This window comes from Hemiscyllium ocellatum, unplaced genomic scaffold (assembly GCF_020745735.1).
Source record: "Hemiscyllium ocellatum isolate sHemOce1 unplaced genomic scaffold, sHemOce1.pat.X.cur. scaffold_2258_pat_ctg1, whole genome shotgun sequence".
In the NCBI taxonomy this organism is placed as follows: Eukaryota; Metazoa; Chordata; class Chondrichthyes; order Orectolobiformes; family Hemiscylliidae; genus Hemiscyllium; species Hemiscyllium ocellatum.
Window position 1 is genome coordinate 14,683 of NW_026868025.1, and position 27,050 is coordinate 41,732.

At 45.5% G+C, this 27,050-nt stretch overlaps 1 long non-coding RNA gene across 1 annotated transcript; it reads right to left on the minus strand.

The window, feature by feature from the left end:
• Nucleotides 1-2,704: 2,704 nt before the first annotated feature.
• Nucleotides 2,705-26,560, minus strand: LOC132811664 (uncharacterized). Its single transcript, XR_009643345.1, has 4 exons — nucleotides 26,431-26,560; nucleotides 12,665-12,801; nucleotides 8,617-8,745; nucleotides 2,705-2,793 (listed from the first exon to the last, which is right to left on the minus strand). It is a non-coding gene; the product is annotated as an uncharacterized LOC132811664 (long non-coding RNA).
• Nucleotides 26,561-27,050: the final 490 nt, after the last annotated feature.

Sequence of the window (27,050 nt, forward strand, 5' to 3'; positions counted from 1 at the left end):
TACAAAGAGAAAAGGTGAAGCATCGGAACAGCATGGGGATGTGGCTGAAGGCAACAGAAAGGAACAGGATGGGACAGAGTTTAACTAAAACTGTACATCAGTGAGTAGGTTTGTGATAAGAAATTTTGGGAAAGAGTAAATTATGGTTTTGTTTGAATGGACGAAGTCTAATCAACAAGGCAGATGGATTTGTGACACAGAGATAAAAGAGATTTAGACACCAGAGAGATGTGGTTACAGGGTGAACAAAAGGTGACATAAATATTCAATGGCTCACAACCTTGTGGAAACTCAGGCAAAGTGGGTAACGCTAACAATAATTGAGAACAAAGGCATTACAGAGAAAGCATTTGGCCACAGATCATGAAGTAGAGTCAGTCTGAATGGAAATTCTGGCTACTACTTGCCAAGGACACACGCAGCAGAGCAGTTTTAGCCACCAAACAGCATTTCCTTGCTCATCACTGCATTAAATAGGAACTCATTGGAATTTTTTAACAAACACATTGTGATAATTTTGGGAAACATCAATATTCACAAAATGTGTGACAGTCACACCGACAACAGTGATATTGGAAATGGAGTTCAGATAATTAGTTTTCACTGTTTCTTAGAATAACACATTGTGCAACTGGCTAGGGACATAACTATCTCAGAGTGACCATTGTGTGATGAAACTTAGTGAATGAGTAATGTCACCGGGAGAGATCCTCAGGGAAATTGTGATAAAGTGCAGTTTAAAGAAATATAAAGTTTTAAAGTGAGTCACAGAAAGGACCAACTACAACTAGAAACAAAAATTACCAATAACATGAGTTTGAGAGAAGAACTGACCAAGGTAAATAGGCTAAACAGACTGAAATATGTGCCTGTAAATGAGCAGTGGAAAACATTTGAAAGAGCAGTGTAAAACACTCAACAAAAGGTCATTCCCTTGAAACAGACAAATCCTCAGCAAGAAATTCCCATCGGTCCCTCACTCAAGTAAAAAGGATCATATTAGATTATCAGGCTTAGAGGATCACCAAAAGTACTTAAAATCCTGAAGTGAGAGAATGTTTTAGGAGTTAGTTTTAAAGGGATTGCAAAGGGTCTGCTCGCAGGAGGAGGTCAGATGGAAGAGGGAATAATTGTCAACTCCTACTCTCAATGCTCTGCCCAAAGAAGGTAACCATCCCAAAGGCCTGCTCCACCAACCTGTCTACCTGTGACACCACTTACAAAGAACAGTCTACCTGCATCCCTGGGTCTCTGACTGACAACACTACTCAGGGCCCGAACATTAGCAGTACAAGTCCCACCCTGGTTTGTTTCACCAAAATGGATCACTTCACATTTATCGAGTTAAACTCCATCTGCTATTCTTCAGCCCACCGTCCCAGCAGTACTGTTCATCCTGTTGTATCTTGGATAAATTTCTTCACTATCCATATTATCAATTTCAGTGTCACTCAAAAAAACGTACTTACCACAAAACCGATATTCCCATTCAAACCATTTATCCAAATGACAAACAACAGGGGACCCACTTCACCGCTAGTCACATGTCTCCAGTCAGAAAAACAACATGCCTCCCATTGCCCTCTGTCTCCCACCATCAAGCCCAATTTTGTATCCAGTTGACTAGCTCCTCCTGAATAGCATATCATTTTACATTGATCTGAGCTTATCACCTAGTTTACCAAACAGAACACAGAACACAGAACAGTTCAGCCCAAGACCTTTCGGCCATGATGTCATGCCCATCTTTGACCCAACTGTAAGATCAAACTAACTTACATAACCTTCATTCTACTATCATCCATGTGCCTATTCAAGAGTCTGTTAAAATATCCCGTTCTACCCACCCACCACTCTCTGTGTAAAGGACCTACATCTGAAATCTCCCCTTACCCATCCTCCAATCGCCTTACAATCATGCCCCCTGGTACCATGTATGCCATGGGATAAAGAGGTCTCTCACTGTTCACTCTCTCTTTGCCTCACACCACCTTGTTCACTTCTACCAAATCACACCACACTCTTCTTCACTCCAATGAGAAAAGCCTTAGCTCCCTCGACCTTTCTTCATAAGACATGCCCTCCAGTACAGGCAGCATACTGGTAAATCTCCTCTTTACCCTCTCTCAAGCATCCACATCTTTCCTGTAATGAAGGGATCAAAACTGAACACAATATTCTAATTGGGATCTAAACAGGGCTGTATAGAGCTGCAGCATAACCTCATGGCTATAAAACTCAATCCTCCAGCTAATGAAAGCCAATGCAACATATTCTTTCTTAACAACACTATCAGCTTGGTGGCAAATTTGATGGATCTCTGGTCATGAAATCCAAGATCCATCTGTTGCTCCACACTATCCAGTATTCTGCCTTTATCCCTGTATTCTGCATTCAAGTCTCACCTTCCAAAATGCATCACTTCACACTTTTCCAGATTTGACTTTATCTGCCACTTCTCAGCCCAGCTCTACATCCTGTCAATGTCCCATTGCAACCTCTAGCAGACATCCACACTATTCACCACTCCACCAACCTTCGTCTCATTGGCAAACTTACTAACCCACTCTTCCACTCTCAAATCCAAGTCATTCATAAACTCACCAAGAGCAGAGGTCCTGTAACCTCTCCGTGCAGAAAACCACTGGTCACCGAGCTCCAGGCTGAATGCTTTCCATCTGGCATCACCCTCTGTCTTCTATGGGCCAGGAATTCTGTATCCAGACAGACAGGTTTCCATGTATCCCATGCTCTGTACTTTCTCAATGAGCCGTAAATGGGTTTTGTCACATTCTCAAAGGATTCAATAAAATTTGTGAGTCATGACCTGTCCCTAACAAAGCCATGATGACTTTCTCTAATCAAACTATGGTTTTCCAAGGAATCATAAATCCTGTATCTCAGAGTCTTCAATAATCTGGACATCACAGACAGAAGACTGACAGGTCTGTGATTCGCAGGATTATCTCTATTCCCTTTCTTGAACAACGCATGGCTGATTCACCTAACCTGCACATCTTTGGGCTGTGGGTGGAAACCGGAGCACGCGGAGGAAACCCACGCAGACATGGAGAGAATGTGCAAACTCCACACAGACAGTCACCTGACGCTGGAATTGTGATCGCGCCCCTAGTGCTGTGAGGCAGCAGTGCTAACCACTGAGCCACCGTGCTGCCCCATGTAACTCTCTAGAGCCCTCCTTCTGATCCTTGGTTCCTCAACCTTAAGTCAGCTTCCTTCTTCCTCTTGACTAGATGTTCTACATCCCTTGGAACCTTGTCAAATGCTTTGCTGAAGTCCATGTAGACAATGCTTGACTGCTCTGCCTTCATCTATCTCTTGACTCGAAGAGTCAATCCAGTTTGTGAAACACGGTTTCCCACTCACAAAGCCATGCTGAATATTTCGAATCAGCCCTTGCCTTTCCAAATATATGGAGCTCCTTTCTTTCAGAATCTCCTCCAACAACTTACCCAGCACTGGCTCACTGGGCTGTGATTTCCTGGCTTTTCCCTGCAGCCCTTAAGTGATGGAGTAACATTAGCCACCCTCCACTCTTCCGGTAACTCATTGTGTCTGTTGATAATATAAATATCTCTGTTAGGGACAATGCAATCTCTTCCCTAGCTTCCCATGAATATTCAGGCATAGACCCAATGAGCTACTGAGGATTAATTAACCTTTAATTGTTTTAAGATTCCAGCACTTTCTCTTCTCTGGAGAGGATTCTTTCCAAGACATCGCTATTTATTTCCCCAAGTTCCCGAGATTCCATGTCTTCCTCCACAGTAAATTCTGACATCACTATTTTGTATAATATCTCAACCACCTCCAGTTATGGTGCCCTATTCTCTCCCAAGTTACTCTTTAGCCCTTATTGAAACTTGTGTAAAGGTTTCTGAAAATTCAAATAAATCGTATCTTCGGTACAGCCACTCCTACACCTGTATCTATCCTGCCATTTATGCTCACACCAATAAAAATACAATCCTACAGGCTCAAAGCAACATTCTCTTTTTATTAAAAGTGTTTCTAAGGGTCCAGTTATTGTTCACTGACATATCCTTTCAAACACATTCCAGCTCCCGACCTACTATCAGGCCAACACTGTTTGGTTTCAGACTGGCAGCAGAAAGGGTTATGGGAGTTCGTGTTTAACAATCTGAAAAAGGGAGCTTACAGGTTCAACAGGTAATAGATGTTTTGGAAATAAGGAGGGTCATGGGGACTGAAGGGACATTATGGAGATAGGGAGTGATGTGGGGACTGTATGAGATTATGGACATAGAGAGAGCAGTGGTGACTGAAGAACATCATGGAGGTAGAGAGTGCTGTGGGGCCTGAAAGAGAACAAAGAGGTCGGAGGGCTGTTGGGCCTGAAGAAGGTTGCACAGATCAGGAGGATCATGGGAATTGAAGGAGGTTACTCTGAATGGGAGGGTCGTTGGTTCAGGATGAGATTATGGAGTTAGGGAGGTTTGTGGGGAAGGATTCAGGTTACATTGATAGGAAGAGTCATGGGGACTGAAGGAGTTTATGGAGATAGGGAGGACTGTGGGGACTGAAGGAGGTTATATAGATAGTAAGTTTATAGAGAACCACAGGAAAGAAGAGCAGATATCGACCATTTGAACACAGAGTCGGTCCCACCATTCAATATGATCAGGACTGATATCTAACCCAGTCCAGTGTTCCTGCTTTGACACCTAACCCTGATATTATAGTGACTACTGGCATTCAGTGATACAGCAGGCTGTAGTAACTGGGACGGGGTGGGATGGGGGTCTTACAGAGATAGGGAGGGTTGTGGAAGCTGGAACAGATGACAGATACAGGGCGGGTTTTAGGAATGGGAGGACTTTACACGGATTTGGAGGAATGCAGGGATGGAACGTGGTAACAATCACAGGGAGGATTTTGAGAGCTTGATCTGAGACAGGTACAGCTGAGAACAGAAGTGAGACTAACAGTCAGGACAGGCAGGGACAAGGTAGGATTAATAAATTAAATTGCATTTATTTCAATGCAAGGTGCCTAACAGGGAAGGCAGATGAACTCAGGGCATGGATAGGAACATGGGACTGGGATCTCATAGCTATTACAGAAACATCGCCCAGGGATGGGCAGGACTGGCAGCTTAATGTTCCAGGATACAAATGCTACAGGAGGGTTAGAAAGGGAGGCAAGAGAGGAGGGGGAGTGGCATTTTTAATAAGGGATAGCATTACAGCTGTTCTGAGGTTGGATATTCCCAGAAATACATCCAGGGAAGTTATTTGGGTGGAACTGAGAAATAAGAAAGGGGTGATCGCCTTATTGGAATTGTATTATAGACCCCCCAATAGTCAGAGGGAAATTGAGAAACAAACTTGTAAAGCGATCTCAGCTATCTGTAAGAATAAGAGGGTAGTTACGGTAGGGGATTTTAACTTTCCAAACATTGACTGGGACTGCCATAGTGTTAAAGGTTTAGATGGAGAGGAAATTCTTAAGTCTGTACAAGACAAGTTTCTGATTCAGTATGTGGATGTACCTACTAGAGAAGGTGCAAAACTTGACCTACTCTTAGGAAATAAGGCAGGACAGGTGACTGAGGTGTCAGTGGGGGAGCACTTTGGGGCCAGCGACCATAATTCTGTTTGTTTTAAAATAGTGATGGAAAAGGATAGACCAGATCTAAAAGTTAATGTTCTAAATTGGAGAAAGGCCAATTTTGACGGTATTAGGCAAGAACCTTTGAAAGCTGATTGGAGGCAGATGTTCGCAGGTAAAGGGATGGCTGGAAAATGGGAAGCCTTCAGAAATGAGATAACAAGAGTCCAGAGAAAGTATATTCCTGTCAGGGTGAAAGGGAAGGCTGGTAGTTATAGGGAATTCTGGATGACTAAAGAATTGAGCGTTTGGTTCAGAAAAGGAAGGAAGCATATGTCAGGCATAGACAGGATCGATCGGGGGAATCCTTAGAAGAGTATAAAGGAAGTAGGAGTATACTTAAGAGGGAAATCAGGAGGGCAAAATGCATACATGAGATAGGGCTGACAAATAGAATTAAGGAGAATGCAAAGGGTTTTTACAAATATATTAAGGAGAAAAGGGTAACTCGGGAGAGAATAGGGACTCACAAAGATCAGCAAGGCGGCCTTTTTGTGAAGCCACAGAAAATGGGGGAGATATTAAATGAATATTTTGCATTAGTATTTACTGTGGAAAAGGATATGGAAGATATAGACTGCAGAGAAATAGATGGTGACATCTTGCAAAATGTCCACATAACAGAGGAGGAAGTGCTGGATGTCTTCAAACGGTTAAAGGTGAATAAATCCCCAGGAACTGACCAGGTGTACCCGAGAACTCTGTGGGAAGCTAGAGAAGTGATTGCTGGGCCTCTTGCTGAGATATTTGTATCATCGATAGTCACAGGTGAGGTGCCGGAAGACTGGAGGTTGGCAAACGTGGTGCCACTGTTTAAGAAGGGTGGTAAAGACAAGCCAGGGAACTATAGACCAGTGAGCCTGAACTCAATGGTGGGCAAGTTGTTGGAGGGAATCCTGACGGACAAGATGCACATGTATTTGGAAAGGCAAGGACAGATTAGGAATAGTTGACATGGCTTTGTGCGTGGGAAATCATGTCTCATAAACTTGATTGAGTTTTTTGAACAAGTAACAAAGAATATTGTGGAGGGCAGAGTGATAGATGTGATCCATATGGACTTCAGTGAGGTATTCGACAAAGGTTCCCTATGGGAGACTGATTAGCAAGGTTAGAACTCATGGAATACAGGGAGAACTAACCATTTGGATACAGAACTGGCTCAAAGGTAAAAGACAGAGAGTGGTGGTGGAGGGTTGTTTTTCAGACCGGAGGCCTGTGACCAGAGCAGTGCCACAAGGATCAGTGCTGGGCCCTCTACTGTTTGTAATTTCCATAAATGATTTAGGTGCAAACATAGGAGGTACAGTTAGTAAGTTTACAGATGACACCAAAATTGGAGGTGTAGTGGACAGCGAAGAGGGTTACAACAGGATCTGGACCAGATGAGACAATGGGCTAACTGGCAGATGGAGTTTAATTCAGATAAATGTGATGTGCTGCGTTTTGGGAAAGCAAGTTTTCGCAGGACTTATACAGGTAATGGTAAGGTCCTAGGGAGTGTTGCTGACCAAAGAGACCTTGGAGTGCAAATTCACAGCTCCTTGAAAGTAGAGTTGCAGGTAGATAGGATAGTGAAGGCGGCATTTGGTATGCTTTTCTTTATTGGTCAGAGTATTCAGTACAGGAGATGGAAGGTCATGTTGCGGCTGTACACAACATTGGTTAGGCCACTGTTGGAATATTTTATGCAATTCCGGTCTCCTTCCTATCGGAAGAATTGTTGTGAAACTTGAAAGGGTTCAGAAAAGATTTACAAGGATGTTGCCAGGGCTGGAGGATTTGAGCTACAGGGAGTGGCTGAACAGGCTTGGGCGGTTTTCCCTGGAGCTTCGGAGGCTGAGGGGTGACCTTACAGAGATTTACAAAATTATGAGGGCATGGATAGGATAGGATAAATAGACAAAGTCTTTTCCCTGGGGTCAGGGAGACAAGAACTCAAAGGCATAGGTTTAGGGTGAGAGGGGAAAGATATAAAAGAGACATAAGGGGCAGCTTTTTCACGTAGAGGGTGGTACGTGTATGGAACGAGCTGCCAGAGGATGTGGTGGAGGATGGTACAATTTCAACATTTAAGAGGCGTTTGGATGGGCATATGAATAGGAAGGGTTTGGAAGAATATGGGCCGGGTGCTGGCAGGTGAGACTAGATTGGGTTGGGATATCTGGTTGGCATGCACAGGTTGGACCGAAGGGTCTGTTTCCGTGCTCTACATCTCTATGACTGTATCACTCATGGAGGTTATAGAAATAAACTGCGTGGTCGCGTCTGGAAGAGATTAAAGGTAGAAAGGTTTGTAGTTACTAAAGGAAATTACATCAATAGGGACCAGCAGAGTTTACAGAGACTGAGTGTGTCTTAGAGACAGGAAGAGTTTATAGTCATCATTAGAAATGCAGAAACTAATTTTGAGAGAAGCAGGGTCACTCTGCTTTGTGCCCAGAGACAAGGAGGAGTCTAACAGCTGGAGGAGGTTACTAAGGTACAGAGCTTTTTTGTTGGCGTGACGGGAAGGTTACAGAGATCATGAAGGTAGCAGGAGTTCAAAAAAGTCACAAAGACAGGGAGGTTTTTCAGGTCTGGAAAGGACTACACTGACAGGGATGGCTTAAGGAACTGAAGAGTTAATTTTCTTCAGTTAAGGAGAGATGTGACAGAACCCAGGATTAAAGACAAAGGCAGAAACTTGGAGAGTTTTACTGATATGAGGAGCTTACAGGGATAAGCAGGATTGTAGGGGCTGATAGAGATAGGGAAGGTGGTATCGATGAAACAGACAGTGGAGAAAATGGCAGACATAGGGAGGGTTCTGTGGAACAGATGAATTTACAGACAAGATGGTGATAATGAAGCCTGAGATTTTTCTCATGTTCCTTGTCCAGCATTATTCCTACATCATGCCCTCAGGTTCTGAATTAAAGCCAATGAACTCCTCCCTGTGCTGTTTACTGTGAGTGATCTTACTGGCTGCAGGATTTACTGAAGGCTCCAGATCTCACTCTCCATCTCTCTCTGGCTGACCAACCGTCTTCAATGTGGTGATGGACGAGACAGGAATTGGGAATTGTGCTGAGTCAGGGACATCAGGAATACCTACAGGAGACAGAGAAATAGACAGAATGGGAAATTAGACTAATGCAATGAAGTCCCACAATGAACATAGAGAATGGCACTGAGTCCCACAGAGATATGGAAATTCCCAGTCTCCATCCATGGCCTGTGCAGTTGCGTCCCTCTGGAGTGGGGAATGCTGTTGGCTCAGGATCTGGAGTAACTGCAAGAGTGAGAGGCACTGACAGAGGCAGCAATTAGACCCACACAGTGAGGGATATCACATGGAGAGAGACTGAGTGATATCAGCAGTGTGCTGGAAGGTGTCAGGATCACACAATGGTATCATTAGAAGTGGTTCTGACCAGTGAGCACTCAGGGAGGACTGAGCTATTTCATTGGGATAGGCTCCTCTGGTACCAGGATTATGCAGTGTGCTATAAACGGACACAGATGAGGAGGGGGACAGGTCTCAGGTGAATGGAAATTCCCAAGACCAAAGAGAAAGGTTGAAATATTGGAACACCATGGCGATGTGGATGAAGACCAACAGAAAGAAACAGTAAGGGACTGAGTTTAATTAAAATACGACATTATCAAATAGATTTGTGACAGGAAATTATTGGTTAAAATAAAGTAAATGCCATTTCCGCCCCTTACAATTCCTCATACACCACAAGTGACATCACTTTCGTCCCTCACATCATCGCTGATGTCACACACTCAGTGACTGCCGCTCCCCCCCACTGCCGTGTTTGCCAACACTTCCGTCCCCACCAACACCACTCACCTGCATTCTGCTGACACCACTCCCAGGTCCCACCGTCACCATCCCCGCCCGCAGAACCCTGAGGGGAACACCACACCTGCCCATGACTCCATCCCCATTCCCCCTAACACCACACCCACACCAGTTACAGGCACCGTCGCCGCCCCCAGCTCCACACCTACGCCTGGTCCCAGCTCCCACTCCTGCCGAGTTTTCACCATTCCCCCTGACCTCCCCCTCACTGAGGACGAATGATCAGTCCTCAGCAAAGGCCTCATCTTTATCCCTCTCCGTCCACACATCAATTAATTTAATACACACCATGACGTCGAACGCTCCTTCCACCGCCTCCGCCTCAAAGCTTACTTTTACAATGAACACTTCCACCTATTTTCTGAGAACCCCTTTTCCGGCCTCCAATACACTCCATCCACCTGGACACCCTGCGCTGGCCTATCACCTGCCTTCGATCTCTTCATTTCCAACTTCCACCGACACATTAACTGCCTCAACCTATCTACCCCCTCTCTCACTCCAACCTCTCACCCTCACAACGCCCAGCCCTCCACTTCCTCTGCTCCAATCCCGACCTCACCATCAAACCAGCAGATAAAGGGGGTGCAGAGGTAGTCTGGTGCACTGACCTCTACACCGCTGAAGCCATGATGCCAACTCAAAGACACCTCCTCCTACCACCCCCTTCACCATGACCCACCTCCCATCACCAAACCGTCATCTCCCAGAGCATACAGAACGTCATCACCTCAGGAGGAGATCTCCCACCCACAGCTTCCAACCTCATTGTCCAGAATCACCCACTGCCCGGTTCTACCTCCTTCCCAAGATCCACAAGCCTGACCACCCTGGCCGACCCATTGTCTCAGCATGCTCCTGCCCCACCGAACTCATGTCTGCCTACCTCGACATTTTCCTATTCCCCCAGTTCATGAACTGTCCACATACGTTCGAGACACCACCCACACCCTCCACTCCTCCAAGACTTCCGTTTCCCTGACCTCCAATGCCTCATCTTCACAATGGATATCCAATCCCTCTACACCTCCATCCACCATGACCAGGACCTCTAAAGCCCTCCGTTTCTTCCTCTCCCGACGTCCACAACAGTACCCTTCCACCGATACTCTCATTCGTTTGGCTGAACTTGTCCTCACCCTTAACAATGTTTCCTTCAAATCCTCCCACTTCCTCCAGACCAAAGGGGTAGCAATGGGCACCCGCATGGGCCCCAGCTATGCCTGTCTCTTTGTTGGCTACGTAGAACAGTCCATCTTCCGTCGTTACAATGGCACCACTCCCAACGTCTTCCTCTGCAACATTGATGACTGCATTGGCACCACCTCGTGCTCCCTCAAGGAAGTTGAGCAATTCATCAACTTCACCAACACATTCCATCCTGAACTTAAATTTGCCTGGATCATCTCTGATACCTCCCTCCCCTTCCTGGACCTCTCCATCCCCATTAATGACAACCGACTTGACACTGACATTTTTTTACAAACCTTCCGACTCCCACAGCTACCTAGATTACATAACTTCCTACCCTACCGTTTGCAAAATTCCCAACCCCTATTCCCAATTCCTCTGCCTCCGCCGTACCTGCTCCCAGGTGGGCCAGTTCCACCACAGAACACACCAAATAGCCTCCTTCTTTAGAGATCGGATTTTCCCTTGCCACCTGGTAAAAGATGCCCTCCAACGCATCTCGTCCACATCCCGCACCTCCGCCTTCAAACCCCACCCCTCCAACCGTAACAAGGACAGAATGCCCCTAGTTCTCACCTTCCACCCTACCAACCTTCCCATAAACCAAATCATCCGCCGCCATTTCCACCACCTCCAAACTGACCCCACCACCAGTGATATATTTCCCTCCCCACCCCTCTCCACTTTCCACAAAGACCATCCCTGCGTGACTACCTGGTCAGTTCCACGCCCCCCAAAAACCCACTCTCCCTTCCTGGCACCTTCTCCTGCCACCGCAGGTATTGCAAAACCTGCGCCCACACCTCTCCCCTCACCACCATCCAAGGCCCCAAAGGAGCCTTCCACATCCAACGTTTTACCTGCACATCCACCAATATCATTTATTGTATCCGCTGCTCCCGATGCGGTCTCCTCTACATTGGGGAGACTGGACACCTCCTAGAAGAGCACTTTAGGGAACATCTCTGGTACACCCGTTCCAATCAACCCCACCGGCCTGTGACCCAACATTTCTACTACCCCTCCTACTCTGCCGAGGACATGCAGGTCCTGGGCTTCCTCCATCGCTGCTTCCTCACCACCCGACGCCTGGAGGAAGAACGCCTCACCTTCCGCCTCGGAACACTTCAACCCCGGGGCATAATTGTGGACTTCACCAGTTTCCTCATTTTCCCTTCCCCCATCTCACCCCACCTCCAGCCTTCCAGCTCAGCACCGCCCTCATGACCTGTCCTAATGGCCTATCTCCCTTCCCACCTTATCCACTCCATCCTCATCTCTGACCTCTCACCCCCATCCCCACCCCCATTCACCCATTGTACTCATTGCTACCTTCCCCCATCCTCCACTCTGACCTAGCACCTTCTTCCCCACTCCATTCACCTATTGTTATCTATGCTACTTTCTTCCCATTCCCACCCTCGCTCATTTATCTCTCCACTCTGCAAGCTCCCCGCCTCTGTTCCTGAGGAAGGGCTTTCGCCCGAAACGTCGATTTTCCTGTTCCTCGGATGCTGCCTGACCTGCCGTACTTTTCCAGCACCACTCTAATCTAGACGCTGGTTTCCAGCATCTGCAGTCCTTGTTTTTACCTTATTGAAGGAGGAGATTACCGAGATAAGGCATATTGTAGACACTGAATAAAGTTACAGGGGTTGGGATGGTCATCTGGAATGCAGTACATTTCAAATATGTGTAGGGACTATCGGGAAGGGAGGAGGTTACAGCCATAGGATCTGTTACAGGAATTAAAAATTATTGAAGACACTGGACTACAAGACATGCCATAGATACAGTATTGCAGAGTAGTGAGCTTTAATATAACAGAAGTTGCATTGGGGCGGTGATTGAGTCCGAGGTGTGTGTGTGCTGTGCTCGCCTCCAGCACTGTATCTATGTCATGTTGTGTTAACAGATGTTTGGAGCCCTCTCATTGTTCTTTGCTCTGTGCATTGTGGGGGGCCTTACCTCACTACAGGATTTATTGAAGGCTCCAGATCTCCTTTCCCTTTGTCTCCCTCTGGCAGACCAACTGCGTTCAATGTGGTGATGGATAATCCACCCCGCAGCTGGGAAGGCTATTGAGTCAGGACTTTCCTGAGTACCTACAGGAGACAGAGAAATAGACAGAATGGGAAATTAAACAGATGCAGTGATGGTTACACATGGAGAATGGCACTGAGTCCCACAGAGATCTGTAAAATGGAGCGATATTAAGTAATAGTCCCAGATTGCTGGAAGATGTCAGGATCACACAGTCATGTTGGAAGAATGGGTTTAGCTTCATGATGCCCTTGTATCAGTGCTCAGGGATGAGCAGATGAAGTGATGCCCTAGTGCTATTATTGTGAGAGAATGTATCCAAAACCTCAGCTAATGTTCAGGGGAGACAGGTTTGAATCCCGCCATCTGAAAAGGAGACATTTGAAATCAATAATTTTAAAAACAATTATTAACAATTCACTAATAAGTATGAAACCATTCCTGAAGTACAACAAATCCAAACACTTGTCCTTTAGATACGAACATCTGCCCATCCTGTCCTGGTCTGCATGATAATACCCACAGCAAAGTGTTTGCCTCTCAATTACCCTCTGAAATGGCCGAGCAAGTTACTCAGTTCAGGGGATTCTAGGATTGAGCAAGAAAGGCTGGTCAGTAAGAGACACCCACATCCCCTACCTGATTTTAAAATGAAAGCTACCAGGATGGGCCCCCTGGAACTGTGCTGGGACCTGTGTCCTGGCCAATCATGTTGGTAGGTTATTGGATAGGGCATTAAACTGGCAGAGAGGATGCAGGTGAAAGGAGGTTTCCAAATCCAAAGGGAAAAGGTGAAGCAATGGAACAGCATGGGAATGTGGCTGAAGACAAACAGAAAGGAACAGGATGGGGCAGAGTTAAACTAAAATTGTACATCAGCAAATAGATTTGTGACAGAAAATTGTGGAAGAGAGGATATTATGTTTTTTTTTTGAATGGACAATGTTGCTGCAATAAGGTGAATGGATTTGTGACACAGATATAAAAGTGATTTAGACACCAGGGAGACATGGATACAGGGTGAACAAAAATATTCAGTGGTTCGTAATCCTGTGCAAACTCAGGCAAAATGGGCAACGCTAACAATAATGGATAACAAAGGCATTACAGAGAAAGCATTTGGCCGCAGATCATGAAGTAGAGTCAGTCTGAATGTAAACTCTGCCTACTACTTGCCAAGGACACAAGCAGCAGTTTTAGCCACCAGACAGCATTCCATTGCTCATCACTGCATTAAACAGGAACTCATTGGAATTTTTTAACAAAGGTATTGTGATAATTTTGGAAAACTTCAATATTTGTATAATCTGGGACAATCACACGGACGACATTGATATTGGAAGTGGAGTTCGGTTAATTTTTTTTCAGTGTTTCTTTGAAAAACACATTGTGCAACTGTTAAGGGACATAACTATCGCAGAGCGACCATGTAATGAAACTTAGTGAATGAGTAATGTCACCTGCAGAGATCCTTCGGGAAATTGTGATGAAGTACAGTTTAAGGAAATATAAAGTTTTAAAGTGAATCACAGAAAGAACAAGCTACAACTAGAGTTTGAGAGGAGAACTGACCAAGGTAAACAGGCTAAACAGACTGAAATATGTGTCTGAAAATGAACAGTGGAAAACATTTGTAGGAACAATGCAAAGTACTCAACAAAAGAACGTTCGATTGAAAAAGTAAAATCCTCAGCAAGAAACTCCCACTGATCCCTCACTCAGGACAAAAGGGATCATACTAGATTATGAGGCTGAGAAGATCACCATAAAGTCCTGAAGTGAGAGTGTGTTTTAGGAGTAAATGTTCATGGATTGCAATGGGTCTGCTCACAGGAGCAGGGCTGTGGGAAGGGGAACCTTGGTCAGGGTTCATTGACACAATAGGAACAGGGAGAGGTGAAGGTGCTGGAGGTGGTGAGAGTGTTACAGAGAGTGGTCTGGGTGTTACAAAGCCAGTCTGAATTGCTGCAGCTGGAGGGGTTTGCAGAGGTAGGGAGGGACATAGGTATTTTTATATATTCATTCATGGGGTGTGGGTGTCACTGCCTGGAACAACGTTCTTTGTCCCCACTGCTAATTACCCAGAGGGTAGCTCAGAGTCAGCCATATTGCTGTGGGTCTGGAGTCAGGTTAGAATGTCAGATGTCCTTCACTAGAGGAGGTTAGTGAACTAGATGAGTTCTTCCTACTGATCAAGAATGTTTTTTACTGTGGCCCCACCAATGTCTTTTACAGCCACAACATGACATCCCAACTCTTACGCTTAATGCTCTCCCGAATGAAGATAACCACACCAAACGCCTGCTTCACCAGCCTGTCTACCTGTGACACCACTTTCAAAGAACTGTGTACCTGGGTCACTGGATCTCTGACTGAAAACACCACCCAGGGCCCGAACAATAACTGTACAAGTCCCACCCTGGTTTGTTTCACCAAAATGGAACACTTCACATTTATCTAATTAAACTCCATCTGCTATTTTTCAGCCCACTATCCCAGCAGAACTGTTCATCCTGTTGTATCATAGATAACCTTCTTCACTGTCCACTTTACCACCAATGTCAGTGTCACCCAAGAAGCTTACTTACCAGGAAACCAATATTCCCATCCAAACCATTTATCCAAATGACAAACAACAGTGGACCCATTACACCACTGGTCACATGTCTCCAGTCAGAAACACAACATGTCTCCCATCACCCTCTGTCTCCTACCATCAAGCCAATTTTGTATCCAGTTCACTAGCTCCTCCTGAATGCCATATCCTTTTACACTGATCTGAGTTTATCACCCAGTATACCAGACAGAACACAGAACGCAGAACAGTACAGCCCAAGACCCTTCGGCCATGATTTCATGCCAACCTTTTATCCAACTGTAAGAACAAAGTAAACTACATACCCTTCATTTCACTATTATCCACATGTTATCCAAGAGTCTATTAAATGTCCCGAATGTGTCTAATTTTACTACCACCACTGGCAGTGCATTCCAACCACCTACCATTCTCTACCCGCTTATCCATCCTCCATTCACCTTAAAATTATACCGCCTTGTAATAACCATTTATTCCATAGGAGGAAATGTCTCTGACTATTCACTCTCTCTCTGTGCCTCTTATCAACTTGTTCACCTCCACAAAGTCAGCCCGCTCCCTTCTTCACTCCAATGAAAAAAGCCTTAGCTCCCTCAACCTTTCTTTGTAAGAACTGCCCTCCAGTCCAGGCAGCATCCTGGTAAATCTCGGGTGTACGCTCGCTAAAACTTGCACATCCTTCCTGTAAACAGGGGACCAGAACTGAACACAATATTCCAAGTGTGGTCTCACCAGGATGCTATAAAGATGCAGTAACACCTCACGGCTCTTACAATCAATCCCCTTCTTAGGGAAGCCAACACAACATATGCCTTTTTAACAACCCTACCAACGTGCGTGGCTATTTTGAGGGATCAATGGACATGGACCCCATGGTCTCTCTGTTCTTCCACACTGCCAAGCATTCTGCCTTTCACCCTGTATCCTGCATTCAAATTCCACCTTCCAGAATGAATCACTTCACATTTTTCCAGATTGGACTCCATCTGCCACTCCCAGCCCAGCTCTGCGTCCTGTCAATGTCCCACTGCAACCTACAACAGCCCTCCACATTCCCCATCACTCCATCAACCGTCATGCGATTGGCAAACGTACTAACCCACAATCCGAGTCATTGACAAAAATCACAAAGAACAGAGTGCCAGAGCCGATTGTTACAGAACCCCACTGGTCACTGAGCTCCAGGCTCAATACTGTCCATCTGCTGCCACCCTCTGTCTTCTCTGGGCCATCCAATCCTGTATCCAGACAGACAGATTTCCCTGTATCCCAATCATCCTTCTTTTCTGCATGAGCCATCATCGTATTCTGTCATATCCTCAAAGAATTCAATAAGGTTTGTGAGGCATGACCTGTCCCTCACAAACCCATGCTGACTGTCTCTAATTAGACCATAGAACATAGAACAGTAGAGCACAGAACAGGCCCTTCAGCCCACCATGTTGTGCCGACCATTGATCCTCATGTATGCACCCTCAAATTTCTGTGACCATATGCATATCCAGGAGTCTCTTAAATGTCCCCAATGACCTTGCTTCCACAACTGCTGCTGGCAACGCATTCCATGCTCTCACAACTCTGTGTAAATAACCCGCCTCTGACATCCCCTCTATACTTTCCTCCAACAGCTTAAAACTATGACCCCTCATGTTAGTCATTTCTGCCCTGGGAAATAGTCTCTGACTATCGACTCTATCTATGTCTCTCATTATCTTGTATACCTCAATTAGGTCCCCTCTCCTCCTCCTTTCGTCCAATGAAAAAAGTCTGCTCTCAGTCAACCTCTCCTCATAAGATAAACCCTCCAGTCCAGGCAGCATTCTGGTAAACCTCCTCTGAACCCTCTCCAAAGCATCCACATCTTTCCTATAATAGGGTGACCAGAATTGGATGCAGTATTCTAAGTGCGGTCTAACCAAAGTTTCATAGAGCTACAACAAGATCTCACGACTCTTAAACTCAATCTCTCTGTTAATGAAAGCCAAAACACCATATGCTTTCTTAACAACCCTGTCCACTTGGGTGGCCATTTTAAGGGATCTATGTACCTGCACCCCAAGATCCCTCTGTTCCTCCACACTGCCAAAAATCCTATCCTTAATCCTGTATTCAGCTTTCAAATTCGACCTTCCAAAATGCATCACCTCGCATTTATCCAGGTTGAACTCCATCTGCCACCTTTCAGCCCATCTCTGTATCTTGTCAATGTCCCGCTGCAGCCTACAACAGCCCTCTATACTTTCAACGACACCTCCAATCTTTGTGTTATCTAAAAACTTGCTGACCCATCCTTCAATGCCCTCATCCAAGTCATTAATAAAAATTACAAACAGTTGGAATGCTACGAGTGATTGCGGAGTTTACAGGGATAAGGTTGTTGGTAGGACAGGGCTCGATTACACAGACAGGGACTGTTTTTGGCAGCTGAGTAGGTTACAGAGATAAAGAGTTTTGTAACATCTGGCGGAACAAACTGAGATATGGAGGGTCATCGTGACTGAAGATGTTTAAAGATCTAGGAAGGCTTAGGCTCTGGGGGTTATTTAGACATGGAGGCTGTGGAATCTGGGTTCGTTTTTGAGAGATTGGGGTGGCAAGTTTGGTTGGAGACAGTTTCACAGATAAGGGAGCATAGCACAAACAGGAGGAAGTTCCTGCGGTAGGGAGGGTTCGAGTGGAGAGTGATGTTTACACAGATAGGGATGTAAGAGCTGGAGAAGGTTATGGAGATGCGTAACTGGATGGAGATACAGGAGGAGCTTACATTGACACGGTGGGTGATAGTGACGGGAGAATGTTACATAGTTAATGAGTCTTGTAGGAACAGGACCGGGTGAAACACAGGCATTGGAGTGGGATCTACAGATCGGGAGTGTAGCAGGGACCTGACAGGATAACACAGATAGGGATGCTGGTAGGGACTCCACAGACTGATGGCGTTTTAGGGACTGGAAGAGGTTATGTGCACAGGGAGGGCTGTAAGACTGCAGGAGCTCATAGAGAGTTGAAGATTTGGAGCAGTTCACAGAGGGAGGGTTCTCCAACAGGAGTAGGTTACAGATAGTGAGGGTTGTGTAGACTGAGAAAGTTAAAGAGAGGGGGAGTTTTCAGGTCCGGAAGAGATTACACTGACAGGGACAGTTGAAGATACTGAACAAAAAAGAACATGGAGAAGATTACACAGATAGGGAGGGATGTTGGGACTGAAGGTGAATACACACACGGAGGGTTGTATTGTTAGGCGGAGCTTAGAGGGATAGGGACTGGTGTCGGGATTTACACAGATAAGGAACGTTGTGTTTTTGGAGAAGGTTACACTGATGCAGACAGTGTTAGGGAGTGTTTAATGGACTACAGAAGAGCTCAGAGAGAATGTATTATGGGGAGTGGAGGAGATTACAGACACAGAGATGGCTGTCGGTTTGAAAAGAGTTTCTACAGATCCTCAGTGCTGTAAGGCTGGAGGGAGGTTACAATAATAAGGGTTACCTACACTTAATGACTTCTTTGATATGGAGAAAGTCTCAGAATGGGATTGTCAAAAGGAAATATAGACAGTTCAGATGAGTTTACAGAGATATAAATGTTTTTGGGGGTTTCAGGATGAAACAGTGATTGGGAGTGATGTAACGAATGGCAATAATTTTAGGGATTATTCTAAAGGCAGGAAGTGGTGACAGCCATATCGATTGTGGTAAGGACTGGAGAATCTTACATCGCCAAGGAGTGTTTTAGAGACTGTTGGAGACTCCACATATAAGGAGAGTATTGGGGATGGTTGACAGGACTGGGCAATAACCTGAATAGAATCTCCACAGTGTGGAAAAAGGCCATTTGGCCCAACAAATCCACATCAACCCTCTAAAGAGCATTCTAACCAGACCCATCCCTCTCCCTGTCCATTAAACACTGCCTTTCTCGTGGTGAACTCACCTAAACCACACTTGCCTGAATACTACAGTGAATTTCTGATGGCCAATCCACGTATCGTGCAAATGTTGGGCTATGGAAGGAAACCGGAGCACCCGGAAGAAACCCACACAGTCAGAGGGGAGTACATGCAAAGACCACACAGACAGTCGGCCAAGGCTGGAATTGAAGCCAGGTTCCAGGCACAGTGAGGCTGATTATACAGAGCACTGCAGAGATTGGACTAGGTCACAAGTTCACAAGGGTCTCTTGGAACAGGAGAAGGTTACATAGATGGTGTCCATGAGAGGGACTAGAGGGAGTTAACACAATAGGGAAGGTTGTGGATTCTCTCTACAATTAGAGGTAGGGACAGTTGGGGAAACTGGATGAAGTTAGGCATACTCAGAGTTGTACACACTGGGTGAGGTTACTGAGTTAGCAAGGATTCTATGGACTGACTAAGGTTATGGACAGATGCAGTTGTGGGAATGTGAATTGTTGCAACAATTGAGAGGATATTTCAGGCACATTGATGCTTTTAGTGGCTGCAGGATGTTCGAGAGCTAAGAAGGCTCGTCCTGACTGGAGGTGATCAGAGGTAAGAAACATTGTACTGATGGGAGTTAGTCACAGAGACAGAGAAGATTGAAGAGAGAGAGAGGGCAAGGTTACAGATCTCAGGAGCTTTCAGGTGGCTTCACAATGTTACACAAAGGGAGGGTTGGCAGGAAACGCTGTAGGAACTGGAGGACTCTGTACAGACAGTGAGGTGAAATGGATGGTGGAAGGTTAGAGGTAATGAAGGTGCTGTAGGACAGGATGGAGGAGTGCTGCTGGGACTGGAGAAGGTTACAGTGACATCATGTGCTGGAGAGGCTGGAGGAAGGTACACAGGTGGGCAGGTCAGTAAGGGCTGGATGTTACAGACAGAGTGGGCTGTAGGTGCTGGACAAGATGACAAACGTAAGGATTTTTATAGTGTTTTGGTGATGGGGGTCATAACAGTTGGTTTCAAAGGCATTTTGGTAAAATATAAGGACAAGGCAGAGGTGAAGACGCCAAATTTGTGGAAGCCCCCTAATTGTTAGAATATCACTGTCACTGGGCATTATCATTATCACGAGACAGGATCTGGCAAACACAGACCGGGAGGAACTATTTGCAGTTGGGTTCATATTCAGAAAGAGGAAGTGCGTCAAAGTGATACAGGGAGAATTCAAGGCCAGTGTGTTCTGCGAAGAGAGATTGACAAAGGCAGTAACTCCAGTGAATACTGGTCAAGCGATATCCTGAGCTTGATAAAGGAAATACAATGCGATGAAAACAGGCAAAGACCGACCAACGTATAGAGAGTGCAAGGGGATCCTTAAAATGATGGGCAAATAATGGGCATGAAATATCCTTTTCAGATACTGTTAAGGAGAGGCCACAATGTGTTTAATGAGTACAGTTAGAGGAAGACGATTCCCAGGTAAACAGCGAGGCTTGTTAGAAACCAAAGGGACAATCCGTGCATGGAGCCAGAGGAAGTAGGTAAGGTCTTCAATGAAAGCTTCCCATCTGTATTGACACAGGAGAAAGGCATTGTAGTCGGGGATTTCAGTGGGGATGGTGAGGTTTTAGAACATGATAAGATGAATAAGGAGGAGGTATTAAATGTTTTCACAGGCATAAAGGTGGAGAAATCCCCAGTGCCTCATGAAATGTATCCCAAGTTGCTATGGGAAGGAAGGCTGGAGTTTGCTGGGGCCCTGGTGTATATTTTTAATACTTTGCTGGCCACAGGTAAAGTTCTGAAAGACTGGAGGATCGCTAATGCGGTTCCTTTGTTCAAGAAGGGCAGCAGAGATTGGCCAGATAATTACAGAGCAGATAGTCTGACAGCGGGGGTGGGGGGGGGGGGCGGTTATTGGGAACAATTGTGAGGATGAATCGACACTTGCAAAGGCAAAGATCACCTCGGCAGCGTCATCACGGATGTGGTAGAGGACGATACTGTCTGAGGAATTCAGTTCAGTTTTTTTGAAATGGTGTCTAAAAATATTGATGAGGGCAGTGCAGATGATGTGGTTTACATGGACTTGAATAAGACGGTTGACAAAATCCCTCATGGAAGGCTGGTTCAAATGTAAAGAGCCACAAGGCAAGTTCGCAAATTAGATACAAAATTAGCGGATACACTTCTTCATGTTTGAAATTCTTTCACCAGTGGGTGTACCACAGGGATCTGTGCAGGAACCATTGCTGGTTATTATGTACACTAATAACTTGGATGTGAAAGCATAACTTGTGGGCGGCACGGTGGCAGAGCGGTTAGCACTGCTGCCTCACAGCACCTGAGACCCGGGTTCAATTCCCGACTCAGGGTGCTCCGGTTTCCTCCAACAGTCACAAAGATGTGCGGGTTAGGTGAATTGGCCATGCTAAATTGCCCGTAGTGTTAGGTAAAAGGGGTAAATGTCGGGGTATAGGTGGGTTGTGCTTCGGCGGGTCGGTGTGGCTGCAGTCTGATATCGATCAGATGATAAACTGAGCAGAGTAATGGCAGATGTAGTTTACTTCTGATCACTGTGAGGTAATGCACTGTGGGAAGTCTCATAAGTGAAGGATATACATCATGAATGGTAGGTCCACCTGGAGTACTGAGGAACAAGGGACCTTGGTGGACAAGTCTCTGGATGTGTGAAGTTGTCAGCACATGTTGACAGGGTGGGGAAGACATCTGAACTGGGAGCAGGAGGGGGATCCACATCCTGGTGGGGCGAATTGTAGGAGCTGCTTGAGAGGATATAAACCAGTCTGGTAGGGTGTTGCATCTTAAACAGTCCTAAGGCCAGAAAGAAGATTGAGGCTGATGCACAAGTTAATGAGAACAATTTCAGCAGACAAGGCAAGCAAGAATATAGCAGGAAATGGGGAGAAACTGATGATTAACCTGCATTTATTTCAATACAACGGGCCTGACAGCTACGGAAGATAAACTCAGGGCATGGATTGGAACATGGGACTGGGACATTACAGTTATTACAGAAACAAAGCCGAGGGAGGGGCAGGGCTGTCAGCACATTGGTTCAAGGTGGAGATGCTACAGGAAGCATCAAAGGGTAGGCAAGAGAGGATGTGTGGTGGTGGGTTTTGATTGCATAAATCATCACAGCAAGATTTAGAGAGGATATTCCTGTGGGATTGCCCACTGAAGTTATGTTAGTGCAACTGAGAAATAAGAATGGGTCATCACTTTGATACGATTGTCCTACTGACCCCGAATAGTCTGTGGCAGACTGAGGAACAAATATATCAGGAGATCTCAAATATCAATCAGAATAATAGGGCTGTTATGGTTGGGGTTTTTCAACTTTCCAAACCTAGACTGGGACTGCCAGTGTTCAGCATTTGCAAGGTAGCAATTTGGTAATTATGTTCAAGAAATTCCCAAACAATATGTAAATGGTCTGAAAAGAGAAAGGGGCAAAGCCTGACCTTCCCTTGGGAAACAAGGTCGGGAAAGGGACTGATGTGTGAGTGGGAATGCATTTTGCCAAAATGACCACAATTCTCTTAGCTTAAGAATAAAGATGGAAAAGAACAGGTCTGGTCCACAAGTTCAAGGTATGAAATGGGACCAGACCAATCTTGACAGTATTAGACAGGAACTTTCAAAAGGTGATCAGGGAGTCTATTTGCAGGGAAAGGGAAGTCTGGCAACTGAGAATATTTTAAAAGTGAGATAAATTGAGCGATTAGCACCAGCATGTTCCTGTTTGTGTGCAGCTCAATGCTGACAGCCCTCGGAAACACTGGCTGTCTATTGGACAAGGAAAAAGGGCATATTTCAGGTATCGCCAGCTGGATCAAGGGAATGCATGAGGATCAAGGGGCTGTAGGGATACACTTTGGGTGGAAATCAGGAATGCAGAAAGGGTACATGAAATAGCCTCGGCAGGAAAGGATAGGGAGAATGCAAAAGTGATTGTATAACTATATTGAGTAAAAGTGTAACTCGAAACAAAATAGTGTTCCTTAAGGATCAATGAGATCATTGATGTGTGGAACCGCAGGATATGGCTAGACTTTAAACACATTTTGTGACTCCAGAACTTACTGTTGACAAAGACTGGGGAACTCAGGGAACAAGAGTAATACGTTAGACCATATTTGGAGTTTGCTGCAATTCCAGTATCCCGCTATAGGAAGGAGGTTGGGAAGCTTGAAAGTGTTCAGAAAAGATTGACAAGATGTTGCCGGGGTTGTTGCTGAATAAGCTCGGGCTATTTTCACTGGAGCATCAGAGACTGAGGGGTGACCTGACAGAGGATTATCCATGAGGGATATGGATTGGGTAAGCATTCAAGGTCTTTTACCAGGGGTTGGGGAGTCCAAAACTAAAGGGCATATGTTTAAGGTTAAAGGGGGAAAGGTTTAAAAGGGACTGAAGGGTCAGCTTTTTTATGCACACGGTGATGTGTGTATGGAATGAGCTGAGGGAGAAAGTAACACATACTTAGACTATGACAACATTTAAGGGATGGATGGGTATGTGAATAATAAGGGTTTAGATGTACATAGGCCAAATGCTGATAAATGGGATGGACTTATTTAGATCTTCTGGTCAGCATGGATGAGTTGGATCGAAGGGTCTGTTTCCCTTGTACATCTCTATGGCTTGAAAAGAGGGCATGTTATAGAAGAGGTGGTGCTGGACGTTTTAAAACACAAAGGTATGGAAAGCCCCAGGACCTGATTACATGTATCACAGGGCATTGTGGGATGTTAGGGAAGGAACTGTGGAGCCGCTAACAAAGGTATTTGTACCAATGACAGCCATGTGTGATGGGCTGGAAGGCTGGAGGGTGACATAGTGGACAGTGAAGGAGGTTTGCTAAGATTACAAAGGGATCTTGATGATATGGGTGAATGAGCTGAAAAATTGCAGATGGACTTCAATCTGAATAAATGCAAGATAATGCACTTGGTAAAACAAACAAAGGTAGAGCCGATACAATTACTGTTCGGACCTCAGTTAGTGTTTTAGAGCAGAGGGACCTCCGGGTTCAGGTACATAATTCTTGAAGTTTGCATCACAGGATGGATAAGACAGTGCTTGGCATGCCTGACTATTGCTCAGTCCATTGAATGGAGAATTTGGGACGTCATGTTGAGATTGCACAGACATTGGTGAGGCCTGTTCTGCAATACTCTGTCCAGTTCTGGTCGCCCAGTTATAGGGAGGATATTATTAAGCTGCAGGGGATTCAGAAGAGATTTACCAGGACGTTGCTGGGTATGGAAGGCTTGAGTTCTGCAAAATGGCTGGACAGGCTGAGTCTTTTTTCACTCGAGCCTGGAAGTTGAGACGTGATGTTATAAAAGTAAATTTTAAAAAATAAGGTATATAGATCGATTTAATGGTAGTTGTCTTTAACACAGGATGGGGGACTCCCAAGAGGAGGGACCACGTCTTAAAGTTTAGAAGAGAGCAATGTTCAAAAAAAGACATGGGGGCAAATTGTTCCACAGACGGTGTTTTGATTGTGGAATGAACTTGCTGAAGAAGGGTGGATGTGGGTACAATGACAACGTTTAAAAGACAGAGATACTAAACAAGTATTTAGCATCAGTTTTTACTGTGGAAAAGGATATGGAAGATATAGAATGTCGGGAAATAGATAGTGACACCTTGCAAAATATCCATATTACAGACGAGCAAGTGTTGATGGCTTGAAATGCATAAAGGTGGGTAAATTCCCAGGACCTGATCAGGTGTACCCTCGAACTCTGTGGGAAGCGAGAGAAGTGATTACTGAGCCTCTTGCTGAGATATTTGTATAATCAATAGTCACAGGTGAGGTGCCGGAAGACTGGAGGTTGGTTAATGCGGTGCCATTGTTTAAGAAGAGTGGTAAGGACAAGCCGGGAATTATAGACCAGTGAGCCTGACCTCGGTGGTGGGCAAGTTGCTGGAGGGAATCCTGAGGGACAGGATGTACATGTAGTTGGAAAGGCAAGGACTGAATCGGGATAGTCAACATGGCTTTGTGCGTGGGAGATCATGCCTTACAAACTTGACTGAGTTTTTTGAATAAATAACAATAAGGATTGATGAGGGCTGAGCGGTAGATGTGATCTATATGGACTTCAGTAAGGCGTTCGACAAGGTTCCCTATGGGAGACTGGTTAGCAAGGTTAGATCTCATGGAATACAGGGAGAAGTAGCTATTTAGATACAGAACTGGCTCAAAGGTAGAAGACAGAGGGTAGTGGTGAGGGTTGCTTATCAGACTGGAGGACAGTGACTGGTGGAGTGTCACAAGGATTGGGCCTAAGAATGGTGAATAGCCAAGGGTAAGGGAGTCCAAAACTTGAGGGTACAAACTGGAGGTGAGAGAGCAAAGATTTAAAGAGGGAGCTGAGGGGCAACATTATCCACAGAGGATGGTGCACAGACAGAACCTTGTGCCAGGGGGCACATGGGAGAAACAAGAACAATGACAACATGGAAAAGACCTTTGGGCAGGAACATGGAGAGGGGAAGGTTTGAAGAGCTAAGGGCCAAACGCAGGCAAATGAGACTCATTCAGTATAGGAAACATGGGCAGCATTGACGAGTTGGACCACAGGTTCTGTTTCCGTGCTGTATCACTCTGTATCCAGGTAAAGAGGATTATAGTACGAAAGTAAAGCATGTTGTGGACACTGAAACAAGTTATAGTGAAAGGGATGGTAGTCTAAAATGCAGTACGTTTCAAATATGTGGAGGGTCTATCAGGAAGGGAGGAGGTTACAGGGACAGGAACTGTTATAGGAGTTAAAAATGACTGAAGACACCGGTGCACAAGCCATGCCACACATAGAGTGTTGCAGAGTAGTGAGTCTTAGTACAGTGTTGGAGGGAGAACACAGAACAGAAAGATCCCAGGCAGCATTCACAACATCTCGTCGGAGGCCTGCTTTCCCCTCTGTTGCCCTGATGCTCACTAAGACAGCACCGGCCTGGATTGATAACTATGAACTCCCCATGCTGTCTCAGTGCAACGTAAGTTAATGTAGACGTGGTGATTCAGCCAGGGGTGTTTCTGTACTGTACTGTACTTACCCTCCAGCACTGTATCTATGTCATGTCATGTTAGATGATGTTTGGAGCCCTCCCATTGCTCCCTGCTGTGTACACTGTGAGTGAACTTACCTCACTGCAGGATTTATTGAAGGCTCCAGATCTCTCTGCCTTTTGTCTCTCTGGCTGACCAATCAACTTCAATGAGGTGTTGGACGAGACACCCAGCAATTGGGAAGTCTATGGAGTCAGCACTTTCCTGAGGACCTACAGGAGACAGAAAAATAGACAGAATGGGGAATTAGACTGATGCAGTGAGGTTTACACATGGAGAATGGAAATGAACCCCACAGAGATCTGGAAAATCCCACTCCATCCCTGGTCTGCGCTGTTGCATCTCTCTGGAGTGGAGAATTCTGTTCGCTCAGGATCTGGAGTAACTGCAAGAGCGGGAGGCTCTGACATAGGCTGCAATTAGACCCACACAGTGAGGGATACCAAAGGGAGAGAGACTGAATGATATCACCAGAGTGCTGGAAGACCTCAGGATCACACAGTCATGTTGGAAGAATGGGTTTAGCTTCATGATGCCCTGGTATCAGTGCTCAGGGATGAGCAACCACTGAGCAGGCGAATTGATGACCGAGTGGTATTACTGCGAGAGAATTTATCCAAAACTTCAGCTAATGTTCAGGGGAAGTGGGTTTTAATCTCACCATAAATAATTTTAAAAATAGTAATTAACAATCCAT